General features: G+C 44.3%; 1 protein-coding gene and 1 pseudogene across 2 annotated transcripts in view; both read left to right on the forward strand.

Annotated features, from left to right (window-relative positions):
- Positions 1-17,898, forward strand: part of Ptpn11 (protein tyrosine phosphatase non-receptor type 11) — a 71,030-nt gene that overhangs the window by 3,188 nt on the left and 49,944 nt on the right. The gene's annotated exons all lie outside the window — the stretch shown is intronic.
- On the forward strand, positions 9,345-10,215 carry LOC121445851 (annotated as a pseudogene).

Raw genomic sequence — 17,898 nt, forward strand, 5'->3', positions numbered from 1 at the left:
GTCTGTTTTCCAGCCATACTCTGAGATTACCTACAGCTTGTTCATATCTTCGCTGAATTTAGTACTGTCAGTCCTTTTAATCTGAGCCAATTTTGTGCAATGTCATATGTCAATTCAGTTCTGATTTCTTCTTTTCTTTTCTGTTTTTTATTTTTCCAGAGACAAGGTTTCTCTGAGTAATAGCACTGGGTGTTCTGGAACTCACTTTGTAGACCAGCTGGCCTTGAAGTCACAGAGGCACCTGCCTCTGCCTCCTGAGTGCTGGGATTAAAAAAAGGCATGTGTCACCACTGGCCCACCTTTCTTTTTTTTAAAAAAAGATTTATTTATTTTTATTTTGTAGGTATGGCTATTTTACAGGCATGTGTGCCATACACATGCCTCATTCCTGCAGAGGCCAGTAATTCATTATTGTGTGACGTATTGGTACTTCTTTTCTGTGGTTGTTCAGTTGCCCCAGTACTGCTGCTGGGGAGCCTGTCTCCATGGTAGAGGCTGCTCTATTGTTGAATAACACTTGACCTTCATGTGGATTTGTTTCTCGACTCTGTTCTCTGCCACAGATGTTTCTTTGTCTTCATGCCAGTTCTGAGTGGTCTTGGTTCTTTTTTTAAAGACAGATTTTCTATTTAATTATCTTGTGTGAGAGATGAGGGTGTATGTGTTCACATGGGGAAGTCAGGAAACAACTTTGTGGAGTCACTTCTCATTTCCACCTTTGTAAGCATTCTAGGGATCAACTCAGGTCCTTATGCAAGTGTTTCTCCCTGCCCCCCCCCCCCCCCCCAACCCTCTTACTGCCTGAGGATCTGAGAACACACTGAGTTTTGATGGGGATTCAGGGAAGGTCTTTGAGGAAGTGATCATAGGAACTGACACTTGAATGTCAAGCACAAAACTGACATTTGTTTTACTTAATTATCACAATAACCCCCCCCCCCCTTTTTTTTAAGATAGTGTCTCACAGTGTCACACTGGGTTGTCTAGAACTTGCTACTTAGTGCAGGCTGACCTTGAGCTCACAGGGATCCAACTTCTGCCTCTGAATGCTGGAATTCAAAGTGTGTGCAACCACCCCCAGCCCTAAAATAGTTCATTCTGATTAGTGTCTGCAGGCTTTAGATTTTATTTATTTACCTATTTTTTGGTTTGTTTTGAGACAGGGTTTTTCTGTAGCTTTGGAGCCTGGCCTCGAACTCACAGAGATCCGCCTCTTGAGTGCTGGTATTAAAGGTGTGTGCCAACATTGCCCGGCTTGCAGGCTTTAAATTTTTGTGAGCATTCAATAACCAGCATGTCGGTTTATTCAGTGTGTTGACTTCTCAACCTTGAAGTTAGGGAAACTAAAGCATGGAATAATTAAATGACTGGTCCTGGGGAATCCAGCTGAGAATAATGAACTTGGGTGTAAAAATTTCATATATGCCCTACCTTGCCCTCACCCAGCTGACAAAACTTCTGTCTTCTCAAGCCTTCTTCCTTCAGTCTGCTTTTGTTCCTCCAAAAGCTGAGGGTGGAATGCTGAGCTGTCCTCACTAGAGGGTTCTGGTTTGTCATCACAGGTCAAGTACATTTTGTGCCAGGTGCTCTCTGGCAGCCACATTGGTTTATCTCCTGGGGGAGAAAGTAACCTTGTGCTGCTGAAAACCAACAGTCCCTGTGCCTCTCCAGTGGCATCTCACTGCCTTTATTCATGTTGTGGCCTCACAAAAAGCCCAGGTTTGGGCTGGAATTGCCCAAGAGCATGGGTTGTACCTATTGCTTTCCATTCTTGCTCATGCTCAGTGTGCACATGGTTAGGAGATACACATGATCTTGGAATGGCAGAGCCAAGTCATGTTTGCAGTTGTCACTAGCAGACGCTGGTAGACGTAGTTAGGCAGCCACAGAATGATAGGGACACTGAGCTGATTACTTTTTGCTTTAGAAAACAGGTGGTGCTCGCCATCTGAGGTTGACATTTTTAGGGGAAGGGCAAACACTGCTGTTTGACAGGTGCCAGGGGAGTTTTGGATAGTACCAGTTTTTGATACCCCTCAGATAGGTTCAAATGCTCTAAAGTGCAATCCGATTCATTATCGTGACTTTGAGAGTGTCTTGTGTATTTAGCAAAGGTGCCATTGGTACTTGGCAGAGCTGACATGGGAAAGGCTCTGTGGATTTTGCATCTTTGCAAGGAGCATTGAGTTTATGGAGGAGCCTGACTTTTTTTTTTTTTTTTTTATTTTTCGAGACAGGGTTTCTCTGTGGTTTTGGAGCCTGTCCTGGAACTAGCTCTTGTAGACCAGAACTAGCTCTTGTAGACCAGGCTGGTCTTGAACTCACAGAGATCCGCCTGCCTCTGCCTCCCAAGTGCTGGGATTAAAGGCGTGCGCCACCACCACCCGGCTAGGAGCCTGACTTTTTACCAGCACCAGATGAATTGGATAAAACCAGTTCCAAGTTGAGATGGACAGTTGATCAGTGTGTAATATACTGTTTAGAATACATTTGTTTGTATACATTGTGATGTATACATTTGTGCAACTGTGTATATGTATCTAAGTAATGTGTGTGTCTGTACACACACACAGAGAATCTGTTTTAATTAGTGTAGAGACAAGGTGTCTATGTAGTTCAGGCTGGTATCAAACTAAGAACCCTCTTGCCTCAGCCTCTCCTGAGTGCTGGCATTACAAGCATGTGCTACCACATTCCAATTCAATTTTTGTAGTGCTAGAATTGAATGTTGAGCCTCTTGCATTCTAGGCAAACACTCAAGTCTACATAGTCTACTTTTTAGAATTATCTAAAGGTAATTTTGGGTTTGGTGCACACCAGTAATCCCAGCACCCCGAAAGCTGAGGCAGAGTTGCTGCTGTGAACTTGAGGCAGCCTGGGTATAGGAAGACATGGATTTAAAAAGCAAACCAGAAACAAATGCTATATCAAATTTATCAGCTCACAGTGATGAAATTGTTTATTCACAGACGTTTATTTTGTTCACTATGACAAGTCTTATGTAGCCTGGCTGGTCTAAAACTTTACATGTAGCTGAGGATGTTTTTGAACTTGTGATCCTCCTGCCTCTGCCTCCATGGTGCTGGGATTATAGGTGTGTGCTACCATGCCTAGCTTATTTATTTAGAGACAGGGTCTCACTTAACCTGGGCTCATTGGGACTCAAGACCCTCCTGCTTCAATCTCCTCAGTGATTGTAGGCATGCTCTACTCATGGTTCACTGAACACAGGGTGAGATTACTGGGCCAAGGAAGCAGTGCTCTAAAAGTACTGAGCTGGGGGAAGACCTAGGGCTGTTTGTGATCAGGAGGGAGCATGTGTAGGGCCTGTAAGACTGGGGGTGCATGTGTGGTAGGGATTGGACCATAAAAAAATCCATCCCCCACTTCCTTGTGCTGGGGATGGAGCCTAGAGTCTCGTCTCGTGTGTGCTCAGCCTGTGCTCCTTCACTGAGCTACATACACCCCCAGCCCTGTGGGGACTCCTAAGGTCTTCAGTGTCATTTGCACCTTAGCGCAAATGAAAACCATAGAAGGCTGTAATGGGGAATGGCATGAGCTGATCTGTTTAAAAATATCCTTCTGACTCCTGGGAAGGTAGGCTCGTAGGAGGGGTTCAGTGAGATCAGACAGAGCGAGGCTTTGACGTGGGGGAGAAGCACTCTGGAAAGAGGCTTTTGGAGACATTTTCTTTTATTGCCTTGTCATCAGAGTAGAGATGCTGACCAGTGAGACTTCAGGAGAAGACATATGTACGACAGAGTGTCTGCTATCCCACAGTGATTTATATGGACAAAGTGTCTGTTGCCCCAGAAGAGCTGTTCTTGCGACTTTTTTGTAGCATCTTGCTTAGATTGCTGTCCCTAATGACTACCTTTCTTCGTGATTTAGCCTTTTCCTGTAGAATACTCACATTTAACTAGGGAAGAGGACTGTTGTCACCTGCACAGTGCTCTTTCTGTAAGACGTGATTTTTCTGGGGCTAGAGGTGAGAAGGGTAAAACAGGGTCACTTATTTGCTGGCAAGAAGCTGAAAGGAGACTACAGACCTCCAATTTTAACCCCTTCTTCACTGCAGCTGCTCTTTCTGTATCCCTGTGGGCGGGAAGCTCTCAGGAAACAAATATCAGCACTGTCATGTTTCATCGACATTTGTTTTATTAAGTTTTATCTGTTATTGTTGTAGAGGCAGGAGAATCTCTGTGAGTTTGAGGCCAGTCTGTTCTACATAGCAAACTCCAGGATAGCCAAAGAGAGATCCTGTCTCAAAAACAACAAAAAAACAAACAAAACCCATTTTTTTCCCACTTGACACAGGTTCCTATCCCCAAAGAGCAGAGCTTTGGATTTTGTTTGTTTGTTTGACAAAGACTGGGTTTCTCTGTGGCTTTGGAGCCTGGCTGGCCTTGAACTCACAGAGATCTGCCTGCTACCTCCCTGAGTGCTTGCTGGGGCTAAATGCCTGTGCCACCACTGCCCGGCTGAGCTTTGGATTTTTTTTTTTTTTAAGATTTATTTATTTATTAAGTATACAGTGTTCTGTCTGCATGTTTGCCTGCAGGCCAGGAGAGGGCACCAGATCTCATTACAGATGGATGTGAGCAACCATATGGTTGCTGAGAATTGAACTCAGGACCTCTGGAAGAGCAGCCAGTGCTCTTAGCCACTGAGCTATCTCTCCAGCCCCAAGCTTTGGATTTAAATTAATTAATCAATGCAGTACTGAGGATTGAACCCAGGACCTCCTGCATGTCAGACAAGTGCTCTACCACTGAGACAGTAATCAGGATTTAGATTCTCTTTGAATTCCCTTTAGTTTTTTTTTTTTTTTTTTTTTGAGCCTGTTCTGGAACTCGCTCTATCTCTGCCTCCCGAGTGCTGGGATTAAAGGCATGTGCCACCAATGTCGTCGTCCCCCCCCCCCCCCTTTTTTTTTAAATTTTTAGGCAGGACTCATATAGCTCAAATTAGCCCAGTCAGTCCCTCTGTACTAAGAGTGACCTTGAACTTCTCATCCTCTTCCCTCCATTTATGCATGCTGGGATTATAGATGTGTATTACCATGCCAGATTTTGTGTGTTTGGTGTTTTGAGATGTGAGACGGTCTTATGCACCCCATGCTGTCCTCCAGAACTTGCTGTGTAGTTGAGCTGGCTTTGAATTTACAGTCCTGATATCTGGGCTTCCACTTGGCTTGAGTTTATAGCTCTTGCAGGATTATGACTTTTATTTTTTCAAGCTCACTCAGCAGAGGGTTTCTGTCTAGTAAGTTCTAAAGCCTGTTTAGATGCTGACTTGAGGCTCTTTTTTTTTTTTTTTTGAGACTGGGTTTTTCTGTGTAGCCCTGGCTGTCTTGGAATTAGCTCTGTAGACCAGGCTGGCCTCTTCCTCTGCCTCCTGAGTGCTGGGATTAAAGACCACCAGCAGCAGCACTGAGGCTCTTTCTCATAGGTACTTCTGCTGGGGATGCTCGGGTGCTCGTGCATCTTTCTGTGAAATGGGATCCACCTGAGACATTATAACCAGAGATCCTTCTTTGTTTTGAGACAGGGACTCACTATGTAGTCCTGGCTGGCCTAGGACTCACAGGCTGGTTTTGAACTTGTGGTGATCCTCCTGTCTGCTTTCCAGGTGCAGTGATTACAGGCATCTACTACTTCCATGGCATGTGTGATCCTTAATAAATATAGGTGGTTACCAGAGGTTGGCATGAGTGACAAGTCTCAGAATGAGCAAGAGAAAAGCACTCACTTCTCTCCCTCCAGCGTCTTTGAAATTTATTTTATGTCATGGTTCTGCAAATTAAGCACAGGCTACACATGCTCTGTCACTGAACCACACCCCAGCTATCCTGTGTTGTCTTGGTCACCAAGTATCAGTCACTTCATTGGTAAGCTCTTTGAGTCATTCCATGTGCCTTCTTTAGATAATACAGACACAGCTCCATGGTGGCAGGTGTGACTGGTTTGTGGACTAGTCCCTACTGTAGTGAATTCTGCTAGGTAGAAGGTGGGAGGAAGAGCTATTTGGAGACTTTTGTTTGTTTCAGTACCTAATGTCCAAAGTAGTAGAGCCAGAGTCTGGGGTGGTGCAGGCTTATAATCATAACACTTGGGTGATAGAGGCAGGAGGATCAGGAGTTTGAAGCTAACTAGCTTGGCCTACTCAAAACCCTACCAAACCAAACCAAACCAGAAACAACCCCCCAGAACAAAAACAAGTGCTGGGCCCAGTAGAAGGCTGCATATGTCTGACCAACCGAATACAGTCCAGGCTCCTGCTATGAAGGAAAGCACTGACTCCCATGATTTGCCCTCTGGCCTCTAGCACACTGTGGTATGCAGCTACACTCATATACACACATCATACACACATAATAATAAACCAAATACTAAAAAGAAACAAAAAAAATCTCTTAAGTGCATAGAGCCCTGACGGCCAGTCCTATGAGTCCTGTCATTTCTCTGTGTCTTCTCAGTGGGATTCTCAGCAGCTGGAGTCACTGCTTCTCACTAGTCAGCATGCTGCCAACCACAGAACTATTTTATTGTCCATATAGTTGAGGGAAAGACTTTGGTCATCAGAAATGCTTTTGGAAAAATTAGCTAAGAGCGGGGTTTAATGTATATTCAAGCTCAAGGGGATGGCTTATGGCATGGAAAGTTGGATTAGTAAAGATCTATTTGAAATACCATAGGGACAGCCCCAGAGCCTCACAGAAGCGAAGTGTCGGAACTGAAATGACACACTAAACAGCTTGTGGGAAACGATCATAATTAAGCATAAGAGCTCTGTCCCTCGGGACATCCACCAGTAACAACGGCGGGAAACTAATGCTTATTAACCCTTTCCTCTGTTGGTCCTCTGCACTAAATACTGGTTTCTGTGGTTCCCCTGGAAACAGCCCTCTCATCTGCTCACCCTTAATAACAGGACGGGCCTAATTACAAGCTGTAAATGAAATGCTGCCGTCTATTTAATAGAAGGGTAAGCAAAGGACCACCTGCCTTATCGCCTGCTTCTGATACTGCTGAGGGGTAAGGGGTGTTTACTGGATCTCGCCTGAGACGCAGCAGCAGTTCTGCCAGGACCTCCCACACCTACCTCTGGGTTCCTAGTGATGCTCTAGGGAAGAGAGGAGACTGAGATAGCCAGGGTGAGGACCCACCCAGCCCCGAATGAGAAATGAGACTAATGATTAACTTTGATTTCAGGCTGTATGTGCTTGTTCACTATAATACTAGCGGTTTGGAGGCTGAGGCAGGTGGCTTGCCAGTTGGAGGCCAGCCTGGGTTACACACAGTGAGACTGTCTCAAAACAAACAAACAAAAAGGAAAAACATTATTTTTATAGTTTTTGTTTGTTTGTTTATTTAACAGGGTTTTTCTGTGTAATAGCCCTGGCTGTCCTGGAACTTGTAGACCAGGCTGACCTTGAACTTAAAGAGATCCTGCCTCTGTCTCCTGGGTGGGTGCTGGTGCTAAAGGTGTGTGTGTGCCACCATTGCCTGGCTTAGTATTTTTAAAAATATACAAACCTTTTACAATTTATAATTTATATTATAGTTTAGACGTTTTAAAAATGCACTTTTTCTTTTGAATTTATTTTGAACTTACGATCTTTATTTTTTTAAAAAACTTGTGTATGGGTCTTTAGTGTGGGGCTATGAATGTGAGCACAGGTGCTCCAGAAGCCAGAGGAGTTACAGATGGAAACTGAACCCAGGCTCTCTGAAAGTTTAGCAAGTGCTCTTAATGACTGAGTCATCTCTCCAGCCCTCACTAGTGTTAACATTTTAATTCCATTTTGTTTTATTATTTTGTCTCTTTGCTCACTCCATGTATGTGCATATCTGCAGATATATAGTATTTTGTAACACTTTTCTGAACATTCAGGGTAAGTTACATAGCTCATAACTCTTTATTGCTAAAAGTACTTAAGAATATGTTTTCCTTTGTTCAGTTTTGGTGCTTAAACCCAGACCCTTATGCATACTTAGGGCAAGCTTTCTACCATTTATCTACCTCATGCCTTTGAAAGATTAAAAAATTTTCATTTATGTGTACATGTGTGTTCTACATGTCTTTATACACATTTGTGCCTTGGGAGACCAGAAGAGGACATTGGTTCCCCTGGAACTGGAGTGACAGGTGGTTGTGAGCTGCCTGATGTGGGTGCAGAGAACTGAACTCCAGTCTTCTGCAAGAGCATCAAGTGGTCTAATTATGGAGCCATTTCTCTAGCCCCTTGTAACAACTTTTGTGAAAACGGTTTTTATTCAGCTGTATGTATATATGTCCTGGAGACAGTATCTGTCTGTCCAGCCCTGACTGGCTCTGCTGTGTAGCCCAGCCTGGCCCCAAGCTGTGGGCACTTGCACCTTTTCCTTCTGAGAGCCAGGGTTACAGGTGCTCACCACCATGCTTGGCTCCAAATTTCAGCAATTTTTACAAAATTTTATTTATTTTTATGTGTACGAATGCAATGTCTGTGTGTATGTCTATGTACTATGTGACTATGGAAGCCAGAAGAGGGCATTGGATCTCCTCGAACTGGCATCACATACGGGTATGTTTGTTGTCTCCAAATTTTAATTGGAGACAGGATCTTACCATGTTGCTCAGGCTGGCCTGGAATAGTTTATGAAGCCTATGGGGGCTATCCTTGAACTGTCTGTATAGTCTAGATTGACCTGTAACTTGATGTAGCCCAAGCTGGTCTCGAACTTGCAGACTTCTTGCCTTGACTTCCCTCAACCTTGTAATAGCTGGGATTATAGGAATATGTCATGTGCTTGGCTTCTACTGTACATTTCTTTTTTCTTTTCTTTTTTTGATGTAGCTCTAGCTTTCTGGGAATAAACAACTCATGAAATTATTAGCACTTTTATACACATTGAAATACCTTTTTTCCAGTTAGATCACATATTGATAAAACCTGGTGGCTGGAGAGACAGCTCAGTGGTTGAAAGCATTGGCTGCTCTTGCAGAGGACTGAGGTTCAATTCCCAGTACACACATGGTGGCTATCAACTTTCTGAACCTCCAGTTTCAGGTAATTAGCACTCTCTTCTGGCTTTCCCAGGCACTGCAGGCAAAACACCCCGTACATAAAATAAAAATAAAATCTTGTAAACAAAAATAAATCCTTCAGGGGGCTGGGAAAGATGGCTCAGAGGATAAGAGCACTGACTGCTCCTCAAGAGGACCTGAATTCAATTCCCAGCAATCACATGGTGGCTCACAACCATCTATAATAGGATCTGATGCCCTCTTCTGGTATGCAGGTATACATGTAGAACACTCATACATAAAATATAAATAAATAGGCTGCGTCCGCAGCCATGAGTATGCTCAGGCTACAGAAGAGGCTTTGCCTCTAGTGTCCTTTCTGTAGTAAAAAGAAGGTCTGGTTGGACCCCAACGAGACCAATGAAATCGCCAATGCCAACTCCTCTCAGCAGATACGGAAACTGATCAAAGATGGGCTGATCATCCGGAAGCCTGTGACTGTCCATTCCTGGGCTCAATGCCGGAAAAACACTTTGGCTCTACAGAAGGGCAGGCAAATGGGCATAGGAAAGCAGAAGGGTACTGCCAATGCCCCAATTTCCTGAGAAGGTGACCTGGATGAGAAGGATGCGGATCCTGCGCCGGCTCCTCAGGAGATACAGTGAATCCAAGAAGATTGACCGCCATATGTATCACAACCTGTACCTGAAGGTCAAAGGGAATGTCTTAAAAAACACGCGGATTGGGGGCTGGAGAGATGGCTCAGAGGTCAAGAGCACTGCCTGATCTTCCAAAGATCCTGAGTTCAATTCACAGCACCCACATGGCAGCTCACAACCATCTATAATGAGATCTTGTGCCCTCTTCTGGCCTGCAGTCATACATGCAGGCAGAACACTGTATACATAATAAATAAATAATTAAAAAAAAAAAAACGCGGATTCTCATGGAGCACATCCACAAGCTGAAGGCAGACAGGCCCGCAAGAAGCTCCTGGCTGACCAGGCTGAGGCTCGCAGGTCTAAGACCAAGGAAGCACGAAAGCGCCGAAGGAGCGCCTCCAGGCCAAGAAAGAGGAGATCATCAAAACTCTGTCCAAGGAGGAAGAGACCAAGAAATAGAGCTTCCCTTGTGTCTGTACATAGTGGGCTACCTGTGGCCTCAGGTGGATCAGTCATTAAAATAAAACAAGCCTTTGTCTGGTGTCCTGTTAAAAAAATAAATAAAATTAAAAAAATAGTCCCCTAAACAGAAACAACCCAAACTCCAGAACTGCCCTCTCCCTCACCCCCGGTATTTATTTTCTTTCTTTCTTTCTTTCTTTCTTTCTTTCTTTCTTTCCTTCCTTTCTGTCTTTCTTTCTCTCTTTCTTTCTTTCTTTCTTTCTGACAGGGTCTCTGTGTAGTCTTGGCTGTTCTGAAACTCACTCTGTAGACCAGGCTGTCCTTGAATTCACAGAGATCCATCTGCCTCTGCCTCCTAAATGCTGGCATTAAAGGCATGCACCACCACTGTCCTACCAGAACTGAATTCTTAACACTCTCTCTCATTAGGTCCAGAAGAATCATCTAGTATTACAGCCTTATTTTGTATATTTAATGCTTATAAAAGTACAACTTGTGTTAATAAATGAAAGTGCATGTATTTTTTTTTAAATACGTGTCCTTATTGACTTTATGAGAGGGATTTCCAAAATGTGTAAATTTGAAAAAAATTGTTAAATGCACTTAATAGAAATAATGGCTGTTGGGGTTGGAGAGATGGCTCAGTGGCTAAGAGCTCTGGCTCCTTTTCCTAGAGGACCTGAGCTCAGTTTCCAGCACCCACATGACAACTCCCAACTGTCTATGACTTCAGTTCCAGGGAATCTGATTACCTTCACACCAATGCACATAAAATAAAGTTAAATAAAAAAAGAAAGAAAATGGCTGTCTTTTCATACTTCAAGACCAAAGGTGAAGTTTGTCTCTGTGTCTGTACTGACCTTTGGAGAGCTGTTTGACACTGGGTTGTTTCCTGTACTGCTGAGCATGGTAGACCTTCCTGGTTATGTCAGAGGAGCTTCCAAGCCTTTGCTGTGGAATATGTTTGGTGCGCTTCACTGTGCGGTCTACTTGAGCTGTTGGTTGTGTTGAAAGACTCTTGGCCCCTGTTGTTTTAAATTTGTGTTAGTTACCAATAGACACCGCTTTGTGAGTGATGGACTTGGGACAGAACTGGGGGAGGTGATGCTAGGACGCCAGTGCAGCAGTGGCAAGAAACGGCAGAATTCTCTCCACCAGTGAGAAGCTAGTGAGCATACGGAAATTCGATATTTCTCATGAGAGAAGCTTTGGAGCAAGCTTTTAGCTTAGGCTGATTCCTTAGATAATCACCTTTATTTATTTATTTTTATTGAGACAGGGTTTCTTTGTGTAGCCATGGCTGTTCTGGAACTTTTTCTGTAGACCAGATTGTTCTGGAACTCACAGAGATCTGCTTGTCTCTGCTGGGATTAAAGGCGTGTACCACCACTGCCTAGCCGAATCCAAATTATTATTATTATTATTTTTTAAATAATTTGTTTACTTTTCTTTCATTTGCATTGGTATTTTGCCTGCATGTATGTCTGTGAGGGTGTCAGACCTTGGACTTAGAGACGATTCTTAGCTTCCACGTGGGTGCTGGGGATTGAACCCTGGTCCTCTGGAGAGCAGTTAGTGCTCCTAAACACTGAGCAATCTCTCCAGCCCTGAGTCCAAATTCTTAACGTTTCTGCAGTAGCCTGTAGATCAGCTGCGTGTGTCCAGTATAAGGGATATACTAGAACCAATAGTGACTCTGTGTCATCAAGTGGAGCCGCTTCTCCACTGAGTATTGCATTTCTGTACCCAAACTGGGAAGACTGGGGCTCTGGAGTCTCCTGGGCTGCAGAGTGAGATTCTAACTCCAGAATACATTGCTGCATGTTAGCCCTTTGCAGGAGTTTGGGGTCATCTACCTCCATGGGATTGCTGGTCCAGCCTTGAGTGTAGCGGTTGTGGAGCTCTGTGATTAGACACTGAGCTGTGCATCACCCAGGGGAAGTATGGGACTCATCAGGAAGGTGAGATGGGGTATCTGATTGTGGAGCTGCAGAGGGCCACATAGGTCACCACAGAGGCTGCCAGAGCACAAGAGGCAGTAGGGACCCATTAAAATTTGTGACTTTACTGTGTTTTCTTTTAAAATTATTTCATTAAATTTTTTTATTTTATTTAGTTTAAAATTTTGCTTTCTTATTTTATGAGTGGGAGAAAGTGTGTGTGTGTGTGTGTGTGTGTGTGTGTGTGTTTGTCTGCCCCTCAGTGTGGTTAGAAGACAGCATTGGAGATTCCAGGGGGTCTGACTCTGGCTGCCATGATTGGCAGTAAGCGCTTTACCCACTGTGCTGTCTCACTGGCCCATTTATTTATTTATTTATTTATTTATTTATTTATTTATGGTGTGTGTGTGTACACTTTGGGGGGAGGGCACATGGGTGCCATGACACACATGTGAAAGTCAGATGGTCAGTCGTGATGGCGAGCGCCTTTAACCCACTGAGCCATCTTGCCAGCTTTTCTTTTCACTACAGTCAGTGCTCTGCTTCCAACGCACCGAGCTGGCCTGCACATGACAGTGTCTTCGTATTAACTTATGTCCATTGCATGACAGTGCCCACTCAGTTTCATCTCTTAGCGTGGCAGGAAACTCAGAACCCACAATGGAAACATCTCACAAATTTAACTCCATCAGGAGGAACTTCTGTAGGAAAAAAACAACCAAGGAAGAGGGGACAAAAGCAAGAAATACCTGCCATACTTGTAGTTAAGGATAATTTTCTGGCTATGTCATAAGCTTCTACATATTAATAAGAGGAAATTTCAAAAGTGGGGAAGAGTCCCAGCACTTGGGTGAGGCAAACAAACAAAAACAAAAATGGACTGACACCTCAGGAAATTGGTAGAAAGTTATCAAAGAAATGCAAATTGAGCTAAAGCCACTTTACTCTGGTCAGAGGCGCAGACAGCGTGATAATTATGCAGTGTTGGTAAAGATGAGGGATGGAATGTCTGGAAGGTATGCCTTGTTAGGGTAGTCGGCGGCATTTTTCACCATAGAAGTTAGGGGCTGGGGATACAGCTTAGTGTTTAGTGTGTACCACATATGTCCAAACAAAAGAATCCCTTAAAGTGGGCCTAATGGCGCGTGCTGTAACCTCAGCACTTGGAAGATCTTTCGAGCTCAGTGTTGCCTGGCAACAGAGCAGCCCTGTCTCAAGACAAAACACAACTGAAAAATTACTTCTGTAGATTAAACATTTTATTGCTACATTAATTGTTTTAATTGTTACTATTATTGTGGAGGGAGCATGCTTGCCATGTGCATGTGGAGGGTAGCACTGCTTCTCTTCCACCTTTACCCGGGTTCCAGGGACCAAACTTGGGCTGCTGAGTCATCTCACTGACTTAATTTCTAAAAATCTGATTTACCTATGTGAATGTGTCCAAAGATAGTGAGTGCAGCATTATCCCTCCCTCCCTCCCTCCCTCCCTCCCTCCTTCCCTCCCTCCCTCCTTCCCCCATCTTCCTTTCTTTCTGATAAGGTCTGGCTACAAGCCTGGGATAGCCTGGAATGTGCGGGGACAAGGCTGATTGTACTCTGCCTTGTGAATGCCGGGATTGCACATGGGCACTACTGTGCTTGACTGTTCTTTTGTTTTTTTTGAGACAGTCTTGCTGTGTTGGCTAGGTTGGCTCTGTCACTCGAAAGATCTACCTACCTCAGCCTCCTGAGCACTGATATTATAGATGTGAGTAACCAAAGCAACTGCATAAACCTCTTATATCAGGGATATAATTGTGGTGACACATTCATACAATAGAATATTCTGTACTTACGAAAAAAAGGTATTCCCACAGGAAGACCTTCAAGTTGTAGGTTAAAAGTTGGGTGGTGGTGGCGCATGCCTTTAATCCCAGCACTTGGGAGGCAGAGGCAGGCGGATCTCTGTGAGTTCGAGACCAGCCTGGTCTACAAGAGCTAGTTCCAGGACAGGCTTCAAAACCACAGAGAAACCCTGTCTTGAAAAACCAAAAAAAATAAAAAAAAAAATAAAAAAAGTTGGGTTTCTGCTTGTGTGTGCAGTGCTGAGTTTCTCACAGGTGACTTTTTTTTTATTTTTTATTTTTGGTTTTTCAAGACAGTGTTTCTCTGTGTAGCTTTGGAGCCTGTCCTGGAACTTACTTTGTATACCAGGCTGGCCTTGAACACACTGAGATCTTCCTGCCTCTGCCTCCCAAATGTTGGGATTAAAGGCCTGCGCCACTACTGCCCAGCTGTGGCTTTAGTTTTGAGAGAGGGTTTCTCACTGAATCCAGAGCCCACATAAAAGTGGAAAAACCATCTCTACAAGGTTTTGGCTAGAGTATCTGGCCAGCAAGCTCTAGGGGCTCTTCTGTCCTCACCTCTCTGGTACTAGAGTTATACAAGCCACCACACCCAACTTCTACATGGGTGCTGGGGATCTGAACTCAGAGAGTCCTATGCTTGCATGATAGGCACTTTACTGACTGAGCCATCTCCCTAGCCCTGATGTACTGGTAAAACACCCACATATCAAGGATACAAAGTCTTAAAAACAACTCTTGGGGATGGAGAGATGGCTCAGAGGTTAAGAGCACTGGCTGCTTTTCCAGAGGACTTGAGTTCAATTCCAAGCAACCACATGGTGACTCACAACCATCTGTAATGAGATCATCTGGTGCCCTCTTTTGAACATTGTATACATAATAAATAAATTCATATATAAAAAAATCAACCCCTGATGATTGTAGGCTTAAGGGTAATTTTTCAAACACTGTAAGATTTTTGTTTTTAAAATAGAAGGAAGAGAGGACAGTGGGGACAGATAGGCCAGCAAGTAAATGTTAGGCCCAGACTAGATAACTGCACAATGAAGCGATTGCCAAACCTGCTATGCTCAACTCAGGAGTACTGATAGTAGGCCTTGACTCCAGAGAGGGAGGCTGGGATTGCTTCACTGTCTATCCAGAAGAAGCACCATTTTCCCTATTAGTGTCCTGGTAATTTGGGACTGGAAAGAGCCTCTTGGCTAAGAGCACTTGTTGCTCTTCTTGAGGACCTGGGTTTAATTCCCAGCACCCATGTAGCAGCTCGCAACTGTCTGACTTTAGAGGATCTGATGTCCTTTTTGGCTTCTGGGTACACGGTACACATTTGATGCACCAGTAAAACACTCCTATACATAAAAGTATAAATAAATCTTGTAACTCTGATTGTTGCAGACTTAGGGGTAATTTTCCAACACTACAAGATATCCAGCATCATGATTTAAAATAATTAAGAGTCAGCGAGATGGCTCAGTGGATAAAGGCACTTGCCCTTGGTCCTTACAACCTGAGTTCCATCCCTAGGACCATGTGGTGGAAGGATAGAACCCACCCCAAATTGTCCTCTTATCTGCACGTGAGGGCCACGGCATGAACACACCCATACGGAAAATTAGAATCTTAGTAGAAGCAGGAAAATTCTGCAGATTACTAAAGAGCTGAAGTGAAAGTTGGCGATGATGGGTAGAGCCAGGCACCGGCCTGGAACCCCAGCAAGCTGTGCCCCCACCCACCGGCCTGGAACCCCAGCAAGCTGTGCCCCCACCCAGTGACTGATTTGAACAGAATTTTGCAACCTAAACTCTGCTTAGAAAATAAATTGGCAAAAAAAAAAAAAAAAAAAGAAAAGAAAAAAAGAAAATAAATTGGCACGGGGGAAACAACATTGGCTAAATCACACAGACACAGGCAGAGATAGTCGGTTCCTGAGAACAGGCAGAGCTGTCTTGGAAGAACACTGAACTAAAAACACCTAGTGACCTGTAGGCATAGCTGGGGCAGGTGTGTGACTCCTTTTGGTGCCTTGACCACTTGTCCTCTAGACCTGTGAGAGGCAGGCATTCTGTCACCCACGTCACACTGGTGAAGAGAGCAGAGGCACGAGACTGATAAGCTTGCCCAGGATGACCTTGAACTTCTGATTCTCCATCTTCCACCATCAAGGTACATACCACTGTCTGCCACAGCGACGTCTAGGCACTATTCTAGGCAGTTCTGTGCTTTATGAGCTACATTAACTCATCCTCTCAACCCCCTGTGACATAGGGGGTTCTTCCTGCTGCATAGATGGCTTAAGAGGGGTTAATTAACTAGCAAGGGTCATTGAGCTACAATTTGAATCAAGACAGTCTGGCACCAGGTTTAGGGTTTCTACCTTTGAAACCGTACTATCAAATGATTTTTCATCCACTGGAGGGTGCTTTTAGCAATAACACCATAAATCTGGTACTCTGATTGATTGATTCTGTCTCTGACCTATATTATGAAATTATTTATTTATTTATTTATTTATTAAAGATTTCTGTCTCTTCCCCGCCACCGCCTCCCATTTCTCTCCCCCTCCCCCAATCAAGTCCCCCTCCCTCGTAAGCCCAAAGAGCAATCAGGGTTCCCTGCCCTGTGGGAAGTCCAGGACCACCCACCTCCATCCAGGTCTAGTAAGGTGAGCATCCAAACTGCCTAGGCTCCTACAAAGCCAGTACGTGCAGTAGGATCAGAAACCCATTGCCATTGTTCTTGAGTTCTCAGTAGTCCTCATTGTCTGCTATGTTCAGCAAATCCAATTTTATCCCAGGCTTTTTCAGACCCAGGCTTTTTAGGGGTGCACCCACACACTGAGACAATGAAATAATTTTTTAAAGTCCCCCTCCCTCTCCAGACAGGACCTTACTGTGTAGCCCTGGCTTGATCTAGAACTCTGCAGGCTTTGAACTCTTAGAAATCTGCTTGCCTCCACCTCTTGAGTGCTAGGACTGATTTAAGTCGTGCAACACCACACCCGTCTGTTTTTTATTGTGATGAATAGAAGGTGTTCATGCCTCTCAGCTTTAGACTGCCATGCCAGAGTGAACGCTTTTAGAGGTTTGTAGACGGAGTAGAAGAGACTTGGTGTGGGTAAGGCAAGAGTATTGAAGAGCTGGAAACCCACCACTAACTTGCATTTTGACTCCTGATGGGACTCTTTGAGCTCCTAGATGGGAGCCACAGGTCAGAAGCTGCGGCAAAGACTTTTTGTTGTTTTGTTTTTCAAGAAAGGGTTTTATCTTGGAACTCACTCTGTAGACCGGGCTGTCCTAGAACTCAGAGATCCACCTGCTTCTGCTTCTTGAATACTGTAATTAAAGGTATGGGCAGCTACTGCCTGGCTTTTTTTTTTCTTTTAAAAACAAGACAAAAAAAATAATGGATGGCTGAGATTATCATTCTGAGTGCCAGAGTATTGGATGCTGGGTTAATGGGTTTCATAAACCGGGGTCATTGTGTCCCTCGGTGAAATTCTCTCTTGCTCTTTTTTTTTTTTTTTTTTTTTTTGGTTTTTCGAGACAGGGTTTCTCTGTGGCTTTGGAGCCTGTCCTGGAACTAGCTCTGTAGACCAGGCTGGTCTCGAACTCACAGAGATCCGCCTGCCTCTGCCTCCCGAGTGCTGGGATTAAAGGCGTGCGCCACCATCGCCCGGCCTCTCTTGCTCTTTTGACCAGCTCTCAGAGGGAGAAGTAGACAGTCAAATCCTATTTTATTCTTTTGACTTGAGTCTTGAGCCTTTTCTCAGATGAGGTCAAACAGAATGATGTTCTAGGCCTCTGCAACTGGTAAGATGTAGTGATGTCCATGCAGGACTGCTGTGGGTTTGTCAGTCCCAGCTTGCATGTTGTTAGAACAGAATGTACTTATGAATTTAAAGACCAGCTCCTAAGATTGCTGCCTACTGAGGATCAGGCACTCAGTGACCAGCAGGCAACTCAGACTGCAATG

The sequence above is a fragment of the Microtus oregoni genome, unplaced genomic scaffold, assembly GCF_018167655.1.
Source record: "Microtus oregoni isolate MIOR12 unplaced genomic scaffold, Mior012 000003F_ref0000135, whole genome shotgun sequence".
Taxonomy (NCBI): Eukaryota; Metazoa; Chordata; class Mammalia; order Rodentia; family Cricetidae; genus Microtus; species Microtus oregoni.